The following is a 10,485-nucleotide window of genomic DNA, read 5'->3' on the forward strand; positions in this document are numbered from 1 at the left end:
GCATGCCTTCTGTTCAAGAATGTCAAACTAATTTTGACCAAAATTTGCTTTAGTGCTATCATTAATTATTATCATGTGTTTGAATACAGATTGACCAAATAAAATCAAAACCTAAAGTTTCCATCAAGTTTTCATATAGAGCATTAGAATTTACAAAATGATTTGAAGTAACAAATTAGCAAATCTATAAATGATATCTGAAATTGTACAAGATTTGTATAATTCTAAAACATTGCTAGACTTGTATTTTAATCTCTTTCTAGGTTTCAAAGAGAAGAAAAAGAAACTTTTGAATTTAAATTGTGGACTTCTTTCAGTCAAGATAGAATAATAGGAATCAGATTTATTCTCCCATCTAAAACAACTAAAAATAACACACAAAATTTATCAAACAATGATTTTCATACCATGGACAGCAGACAGGGCAGAAAAGTGATCCCTGAGAGAGGAGAAACCAATGAGTTGAGCACTATGCTTGCCCAAGGTTACCGCCTGGATACAGTTATGAGGCTGACATGCAGGAAGGGAAAACCCAGGCCAAGTCTGGCAATCTCCCTGAATTGAGGAGCGAGACCTAGAATCCTGACGTCAGAGAGTTCAGGAGGATATAACCCACAGAGGAGAGTACTAAAGGAAGACAGAAGCATAGAGAGAAGCTTCTTTAAAAGGGAAGACAGTCCATCTCCAGTTTTCAGCTCACTACTGATCAACAAATTTGGCATGGTCCACGTGTCTTATGGACCAAACGTCTTATGGATCTTTTGGATAGTACCAAATATCAAGGACCTTTTGGCATGGGCCAATGTATGATGGACATTTTGGACAGGACCAAATGTCCTGCAAGGGCTTTATCTGTTCCCAGCAGGGAAGGAAGGGGGTCCTTTGCCTTCAGCACAAGAGGGATACATGCAGACCATCTCCTTGCGTTGGCTGTGGGTTGAGACATGATGGCCATGGGAACCAATGCTCACTATTGAAGCTGATCTTGCACTGTCTCTTCTCTCTGTGAGTAACGTGCTGTTCCATCCAGCACCTGTGTGAGTCATGTCTTTCTTGGCCACCTCAATACCTGCAAACCATGCAGTGGGGTTGACATCCTAGGACTGTTGCTCCTGGTGATAGGAAGCAGGTGTCACTTGCTTGAAACAAACCAACAGATCTAAGATGTTCAATAAGCCCCATACAAAAAAAGGAAGAAAGAAAGTCACGTAATCAATTTGCTTAAAACCAGTAATAAAGAGAATACCTTGAAAGCAGCTGGATGGAGTCGGGGTGGAGGTGGACATTATGCATAGGAGAATAAAAATAAAAGTGATAAAAGACTTCGTGATGGACACAATGTAAGCAAGAATACAAAGGAGTACCATTCATGTACTGAAAGAGCACATCTTTCAACCTAAAAAGCTATACTAAGCAAAACTTATTTTTTAAAAACAAAGGTAAACTAAAGACTTCATCAGAATGAAAAAGTCAGAATCAGTGACATGCTCTACAACAAATGTTAAAGGTAGACCTGTAGGCAGAAGAAAACGATACCAGATGTAATATGCAGTTTATAAAATATGTAGAAGTAAAATATATAAAATCATAGTGCAAAAGACTAGAAGATGGGAAATGCATGTATACTGTTATAAGGTTGTTATACTATATGTGTTGTGGTAAAATATTACTTGAAGGTAGACCATGATAAATTATACACGTATACTATAAATCCCAAGGCAATTGCTCAATAAAAAAACAAAGCATAGAGTAATTGATAATTAGCCAACAAAAAGGATAAAATAAAATCATAAATTATGAATTAATCAGAAAGAAGGAAGAAAAGAGAACTAAGAACAAGCAGATAATAGACAATAAATAGCAAGATGGTAGATTTAAATCCCTCCTATCAACAATCATATTAAATGTTAATGGCCAAAATGCACCAATTCAAAATGAGAGATTATCAGATCAGATGAAAAACCAAGACATATATTTTATATACTGCTTTAAACAACAACAACAAAATGAAAAAAAAAAAGAAAAACCCAGGGCCGGCCCTGTGGCTTGGTGGTTAAGTGCGCGCGCTGCGATGCTGGTGGCCCGGGTTCGGATCCCGGGTGCGCATCGAGGCACCACTTCTCCGTTCATCCTGAGGCCGAGTCCCACATACAGCAACTAGAAGGATGTGCAGCTACGACACACAACTATCCACTGGGGCTTTGGGGGGAAAAATAAAATAAATAAAATCTTTATAAAAAAAATAAATAAAAACCCAAAACACTTTAAATATAAGGACACATATAGGTTAAACGTAAAATAATGGAACCAAAAAAGTGAAGTAACAGTAATCAAACGACAGCTGGAGTGACTCTATTAGTATCTGTGGTTGAGAAACTTTGGTTGACAAACTTTAGAGTTGCCCCATGATCCCCACCCCCTGATGTTTGCATCTTGTATAATTCCCTCCCCTTGAGTGTGGGCAGGATAACTTGCTTCTGCAAACAGACAATGTCAAACATGAAGGAATTTTGCAGAAATAATTAATCATCAAGATCTAGTCAGTTGATTTTGAGGTAACCAAAAGGATCTCTTCCTGGGTGGATCTACTTCATTAGTGGAAAGACTCTGCCCTACCTGAGGAAAGACTCTCCTTGAAGGCTTGATGAAACAAGTGGCCATGTTGGAGAAGCCTGCTTAACAAGATACTATTGGCAGCCTCTAGGACCCAAGGATGGCCTGCAGCTGACAATGAGCAAAATACCATAGACTACAATCATATGGCTGCAGGGAAAAGAATTTTGCCAACAATCCGAATGACTTTGGGAGTGGATTCTTCCCCAGTCAAGCTTCCAGGGGAGAATCCATTCTAGCCAACACTTTGGATTCTGAGCCAAGGACCCTGATAAGCTATGACTGGACTGTTGACACAAGGAAACTGTGAGACAAAAAATGGGTGATGAAATAAGTCACTAAATTTGTGGTCATTTGTTATGCATCATTAGAGAAGGAATACAATATTGGACAAATTAGATTTCAGAGCAAAGATATTATCAGAGATAAAGAAGGTTATTTCATAATAATTAAGGGGTAGGTTCAGCAAGAACATATAAAAATGTTAACCATTTAACATCTTAATAATAGAGCCTCAAAATACATCAGTTAAAAACTGATAGAACTGCAAGGAGAAGTTGAAAAACATGCACAATATAGTAGAAGATTTTACCCAAGAGAAATGAAAGCACATGTCCATACACAGACTTGCACGTAAATGTTCATAGCAGCTTTATTTTTAATAACCAAAAGTGGTGAGAATTCCAACGGCCATAAACACATGAATGCATAAGTAAGCTATGGCATATCCCTACAATGGAATTCTACTCAGTCAGAAAAGGGAATAAACTATCAATACATGTAGCAACAGGGATAATCTCAAAATAATTATCACGACTGAAAAAAGCCAGACAAAAAAAAGAATACATAATGTATGGTTCCATAAAAATAATCTAATAAATTCTAGAAAATAAAAACTAATTTGTAGTTACAGAAAGTAGATCAGAGTTGGTCTGCATTAAGTGGAGGTATGAGGAGGAATGGGAAGGAAAGACCACAAAGAGGGTATGAGGAGATTTTGGAGGGTGATGAATATATTCATTATCACAATTTTGTTGATGGTTTCATGGGTATATACATGTATTAAAACTTATCAGATCAGATACTTTAAATATGTGCAGTTTATTGCAAATCAATTTTACTTCCATTAAGCTATAAAAATTTAAATTGGAATAAATTTCATTATAAAATCAGAGTATATATATAAAGAATTGATTTATATCTTTCTAATCAAGTTACTTTGGTGTATTTATAACTTGTCCAATACATTGTAGTTTGGAGGGGAAAAATTCAAAATTGTGAAATAAAACTAAAGAAAAAATTCTAAATAAATGAAATAGTGAATGAGAGCCTCTGGACAATTAATATTTCAATAGAGCCTCTTTAGTTCACCATTTTCCTCTAATTCATTTGTATTTTTCAAATAGAGGTAAAAATAGAAATACAAATAAAAAATCCCAATTGTTTTTCAATACTTATATAATATCTGAGAGATTTTGCAATCCATTGTTTTATTAGTAGATGTCTTTCTTCAAAAATGTAACAGCGTCATGTTTTCTTGAGAGAGAAATTTTATTATTTTATTTTAAGAACAAGACTTCCACATCTAATGTCTCTAACCTTCTTCTGCTGAAATATATTAAAACGATTACAAATAATTAAAAGCACTTGTAACAAATGAAACATGAAATTATCTTGTTCTATAAATGCTGTCCTGAGTTATAATTAATAATTAAGAAAATAGATATTTTCCACTTAACAAAAGTTTATGTGACAACTGTAATGGAAGAAATTAGGAAAAGGGAACACAGCCACCTCTGCTTTCCTGGTGGCAGAAGGGGCCTTGCTCATAGTAGGTACTCTAAATCCCTCCCGATTTATGACATAAACTTGATGAGGGTCAAGGCAATGGTGGCCACTGGCCGTCTTCTTGCTTTATCTGGTATACTATACAAATCAAGTATAAGAAAAAAGGTAGTAAGCATCAACTTTTCTTTTACAAAGGAAAACTATGAAGACACAATATTGAGATTGAAATGTTTCTTACATCTGTCATAGAAGAGCTGCAGGGAGCCCAGATAATGATGTGGCCCTCAAGGAGAAAGAAAACTTCACAGCTATGTGTACTCTGTTTAGAATGTTCCTTCAGAGAGCCTGATTCTTCTAGCAGAGCTCAGGCCATCTGTTCATTGGTTGTGGGGTGACACGGTACCTCTTTATCCCACACGCCCCCTGGATTTCAGTACAGTGCAAGCATTGTATTATCCTTTTTTTCTGAATTCATGTGGAGAAAAAAGTATTTAAAAATTACTGTTATGTGGAAGGGAAACATGAGAACAAAACAAAATCTTTTCTCTTTACAAGTGATAACTTGAAGTTTTTTTAAACACAATGTTTGGCATTGTTCTTTTTTGTATTTTGCACTCTAAACATTGTAAAAATGGAAGCAAAATCAATACATTGGTCAGAATCTTAGATTATTTTGTCTTTAAGAAGATGTAGACATCATTGCCCCTTACAATGTGTATTATATGTCAATTGTCTATATCAGATCTAAATTCTGTGCTTTTCTGTGATCTTATCCCTGTGACATCTGAGTCTTAATAGACACTGTGTCAGCCAGTTGTTCTCTGGCCAGAAGAAAAATTAAAATGCACACCTTAAATTATTCACGAAATGAATATTCAGAAATGACTATGTGGTGTTCAGGGGCATGATCTAGAATATTGAAAAGGCTTTTTCCTAAATAATCATAATAATCAATAATAATTTCCCTACATAATTATGTTCCTGCTGGTGTTTGGGAGTCTCTGGCAACCTTAGTTGTTTAGCTGGTGTATTCAGCCCACATTTGGTCATGATGGTGAGATGTGTCTTCTCTAAGCAGCTGACCACCACTGTCTCTGGGTACCATGAACTGTGCTATTTATTTGATTTCATTTAAGAACCACAGAGCTACATCCATTTGCTTAATATAAGGTCCATTTCTTATAAACATATATCCCAGAAAAACCTTAAAATTGCTTGCCAGTGGCAATAAGGGACTATAATTAGTGAAATAAAAATAGTTGCATAAACATTGATATATACAACTAGTCTTGCTTTTTAGTTCCTAAGAATCAGTTTGGGGATTTCTTTTAGAAAGGATACAGGATCTTTAAACTTCTAGTGTGTCTTATCTACATGAGCACCATATGTTACAGGCTCAAAATCGTCTTTAAGAGCTGAACATTGACTTCCAACTGATCATTTCTTGATATTGGTTATGTAAAAAGCTAGAATCCGTAATCAGTTACGTTCCATAAAGCTGGATTCTTTTTCCTCATCCTAGGCTGAACTGTTTAATAACAACTGAGAAACGTTATCCTCTCCCCAGTCCTGTATTTTTTTCTGAAAGAAGTTAATACACTTTCCTCTATTATATCTGTATAAATATTTTAGCAGTTGATTCAAATATTACATTTAATTAGATTAAGCAAATATAAATTTCAAGCAAATGTAAACCCAAGAGAAGTAGAGAAATACAGTCATGCATTGCTTAACAATGGGGATATGTTCTGAGAAATGCCTCATTAGGTGATTTCATTGTTGTGCAAACATCATAGAGTATACTTACACAAACTTAGGTGGTATAGCCTACTACTCACCTAGGGTATATGATACTAATCTTATGGGACTATCGTCCTATATGTTGACTGAAACTGTTATACGGGGCATGACTATATGTTCAAGGAAGTAGTAAGCCATATGTATTGCATTACGTAGTTCTCCAAACATAGCGTATACAACATACATATTTCTGAACAACTTATTCCTTTTTGTATATTAATTGTACCAATAGTTTGATATACTTGAACTATGACTATGGAATCAAAACAAGTTTATATTTAAGTGAATGGGTCCATTACTATATAATTTTTTAAATAATTTAAAATAAATTGCTGTGTATAAGATTTATAGTGATATAGATATTTGTACATGAAATTGTACAACCAAGAAAATGCAAACTAATAAGATTAAAACTTTCATTGAGGTTATCTGAATTCTAGAATTGAAATTCTTTTTCGTTCACATTTCTCTGTTTATCTACTCTAATTTCTGGTAAAATTCTTTGAAAGAATATCTCGAGTTCCCCTCTTCCTAGTCTCTACAAACATAACCCAATAAACTGTTGCCTCCCCCCCTGCCAGCTGCACCAAAACTGCTCTTAACAAGGGTAATGGTGCCCTCCTCCATGTTTCCAAATTCAATGGTCAATTCTCAACTTTCAGCTTACTTGATCCAGCAACAGCCTTTGAGTCAATCACTCCCACCTCTTTGATAGACATTTTTCTCTAGCTTTCCAGGACACCACTCCCTCTTTTCTACCTACTTTTCTACTTACTCCTCCTCATTCTCATTTGCTGGTTCCATCTCTTCTCCCAGATTTCTTAATGCAGGTGCCCAGAAACTGTCTTCTGTGATTCTTTTGTTCTTGGTGATCTTGTCCACGATCATGATTTTGCATACCACCCAAATCCCAACACCACTGAAGCTCCATCTCTAACCCAGACTTGTATGTATTCAGCCACCTATTTTATGTCCCCTCTTGAATGTTTAGTCTGCATCTCAGATTTAACATTTCAAAATCCCTGTAAACCTGCTCCATCTGTAGTCTTACTCACCTCAGTTGATGGCAATTTCAATATTCCAGTAGTTCTGACCAAAAAATTGGGATTCATTCTTGATTCTTCTTTGATTCTCAAACTATGCCCAGCTCACCAAAAATTCTGTTGGCTTGAACTCCAAAACATATTTAGAGTATGACCACTTTTCACTGTCATCACTGTTGACACCCTAGTCTGAGCCATCATTACTTCTAACCTGGATTTATGTCATTAGGTTCCCAGGTTATATCATTCTCTCCCTACAGTCTGATCTCAACAAAGTCTAATCCTCTTAAAACAAAAGATGGATTATGTCACTCCTACCCTTAAAACTCTGCAATGGCTTCCCAATGAACACAGAGTAAAAGCCAAAGTTCTTACATGGCCTACATAGCCCTAAATGATATACACTCCCCACTTCCTCCAGTACATCTCTAATTTACCCTCTACTTTTATTTCCCTAACTCACTTCATTTCACTGGCCACTAGCTTCCTTGTTGTTTTTGGAATAGACCGGAGAGTGTCCTGCCAGGATGTGTTTTTGTATTAACTCTTTCCTCTGCCTGAAATATTTTTGTCTTGGCTTTCTAGGCTATCTACATGGTTAACTTTCTTCAAGTCTTTGCTCAAAAGTCATCTTAACAATAAGGCCTCTCTACTCTGAACACACTACAGTCATGTGCCAAATAACAATGTTTCAGTCAACGATGGACCATATATATGACGGTGGTCCTGTAAGATTAGTACTATATAGCCTACGTTTGTAGTAGACTATACCATCTACATTTGTGTGAGTACACTCTATGATCTTCGCAAAACAACAACATTGCCTAACAATGCATTTCTCAGAAGGTATCCCCATTGTTAAGCAACACATGACTGTATTTAAAATTGCGGCCCACTCCCAGCGCTTCTGATCCTTTCTACTCTACTCTACTCTATTCTATTTTATGTATTTTGATAGCATTTATTACCTTCTTTTATATTATATAATATACTCATTTAGTATGTTTATTGCTAATTTTTTTCCTCTCTCCATTACAATGTACATTCCACAGGGAAAAAAATCTTCATCTGCCTTGTTCACCGATGTCACTCAAGCCCCACCATCACAAACCAGGCGCTTAGTTAAAGATTTGTTGTATTGAATTGACTCAACTATATTATTAGGAAGAATCTGATGCGATAGAGCAGACCCTTCTCTGGTCCTCAACTATCCTTCTAGAAGAGAGTTTTATATAACACAAAGTGGGACAAAGAACCCTACATAGAATTTACTAGCAGCATCTTGCACTCTCAGTTCTACCCTATAACTATGGATCCTTGAATAACTACTTAAATTAAATAAACTTAGTTTCCTTAAACAGTAAAGTGGTTAAATGAGATAAAATATGTGAAATAGTTAAAAAGCTAAATTAGATAAAAATATGTGGAATGCCCAGCATAGTCCCTAGAAATGAACTGACAATTAATTAAAATATAGTTTCCTTTCATCCTTACCCCTTTCTATTTTCTTTCTGGTTTTCAATTTCTCTGCCCTGGGGAATTATGGCTTTAAAGATAAAGTTTTATTTTTGTTTGCTTTATTTCAATGTAGATTTATTAAACACTTTTGTTATACGAGTTATTTTGCTATTATAGTGTCATGTATATTAATGTCTGCCATGAATCTGAACTCTTAGAAATAATCTGTTAAAAATAATATATGCAGGGGCCGACCCAGTGGTGCAAGCGGTCAAGTGTGTGCGTTCTGCTGCAGCGGCCTGGGGTTCGCAGGTTCGGATCCCGAGTGCGCCGGTTTGGATCCCGACTCACCGCTTGTCAGGCCATGCTGTGGCAGGCGTCCCATATAAAGTGGAGGAAGATGGGCATGGATGTTAGCCCAGGGCCAGTCTTCCTCAGCAAAAAGAGGAGGATTGGCAGATGTTAGCTCAGGGCCTATCTTTCTCACACAAAAAAATAAAATAAAATAAAAATATATATGCACCTCAAGAAGCAAATTAGAATTGGTCCAAATGACATTCATTCATTACTACACTTTAGAAGGCAAATGGAACTTTTCCTTTGCTAGACGATTATGATGTACTATTAATAAGAGAAGATAACTTTAAAAATGTAATGTAAAAAGATCTCCAAGTAGTCTACATTAGTAAAAACAAACTTGATCTTACGAATGATTGTTTTGATAGATAGGCGTAATTTGTCTCAATTTATAGATGGACAAATCGAGGTTACATGAGCTTTCTAGGTATAAAACTCAATCAATCCATCAATCAACGTGCAAGTCATTCGTGTTATTCTTCCCACTTAGTTCACATCTCTAACACTCAGTAGACACTAGCCCAAGAAGTTATAACATAACACTGTTATCAAACATTCATGGGAGGACTGTCTCTCCACTGCCTCACACAGAGTGTCTAATGTCTTTGACTTCAGTTACCCTATCCATGAGGACTGCTAAAAGTGTTTTCATGTAGAATGCACTGAGATTCCAGATGAATGGGAAATATTTAACTTTTATGTATATATTTCTTTTTACTGTTTTGAAGCCTTTGTGGAAAGGTGTCCCAGTTGGGTATATAACAAACTCTTCCTTCCATGCTTTGAAAGTATGACATAGAGTAGGTTAAAGGAATTCAGTCTTAAAAGAGAAGTATGACTGATGACTCTCTCCACCCCTCTTCCATCCAATCTTACCGTGAACATTTTAAATATTAGAAGATGAAAGTGTGTGCCATATAAGCTAAGGATGTTTTAGATGAGAAAAAAAAAAAAGGTTATCTTCAGTAACTCAGAAACATTGACATATATTTCTGTCTATATTTCCCAGATCACAAAACTCAGTATTTCTTTTCTGTAATGTTTTCTACTTTGCAAGAATTTTTTTTTTGAAAAACAAGATAAGCCAAGCAAACCACTGAACAAACAGGAAAAAAAAAAAAAAAGGCAATGCATCTAGGATAATACAGCAAATATTAGCATATATTACTAAGGAACACTACTACATTGAGCCTAACTCAAGGATTCTTAAAACTGAGAAAGAGTAGGAAGCTCTCCCACTACTCGAGAGCGAAAAGATAATGTGAAGTGACAGTTGATCAACTTGTGGTCTATAAGTGAATGAATGAGACTGAATTGTTTAGTTCCTATTAGTTCCCACTTGAGAGTTTTTAAGTCTTTAGCAATGAATGAAAGAGAGACGTAAAGATGGAGAGAAGAAAGAAAATAATATTTTTTAGCACTTACA

At 35.7% G+C, this 10,485-nt stretch overlaps 1 long non-coding RNA gene across 1 annotated transcript in view; it reads left to right on the forward strand.

Moving 5' to 3' along the window:
• The window catches only part of LOC131415470 (uncharacterized), a 39,176-nt gene extending 38,720 nt beyond the window's left edge, over window positions 1-456 (forward strand). The window contains exon 3 of the long non-coding RNA XR_009222466.1: window positions 264-456. This is a non-coding gene — a long non-coding RNA (uncharacterized LOC131415470). The remainder of the gene's footprint in view (window positions 1-263) is intronic.
• Window positions 457-10,485: the final 10,029 nt, after the last annotated feature.

This window comes from Diceros bicornis, chromosome 16 (assembly GCF_020826845.1).
Source record: "Diceros bicornis minor isolate mBicDic1 chromosome 16, mDicBic1.mat.cur, whole genome shotgun sequence".
Lineage (NCBI taxonomy): Eukaryota > Metazoa > Chordata > Mammalia > Perissodactyla > Rhinocerotidae > Diceros > Diceros bicornis.